Genomic DNA, 252 nt, shown 5'->3' with positions numbered 1-252 from the left:
TGCCTAACTCAGGTTAATGTACTTCACAATAAGTTTGGTAAAGTATTAGATCTTGTTTATGTTGATGATGCATCTAAGTCCGTTGTAAATAAGCGTGATCCACTAGTTTTACCCGAAGATGTCTACCACCCTGCTATGGAGGTATCTTACGAAGTTATAAGTGATGGTCAAAATTGCAGTACCCAAGCATACGAACCAAATATTCGCTTTGATTTTTCGAAAGCCAACTTCAAAAAGCTTAACAAAGAACTG

The sequence above is a fragment of the Rhagoletis pomonella genome, unplaced genomic scaffold (assembly GCF_013731165.1).
Source record: "Rhagoletis pomonella isolate Grant_MI unplaced genomic scaffold, Rhpom_1.0 Rhpom_scaffold_00002, whole genome shotgun sequence".
Taxonomy (NCBI): Eukaryota; Metazoa; Arthropoda; class Insecta; order Diptera; family Tephritidae; genus Rhagoletis; species Rhagoletis pomonella.
This window is presented reverse-complemented; position numbering follows the sequence as displayed.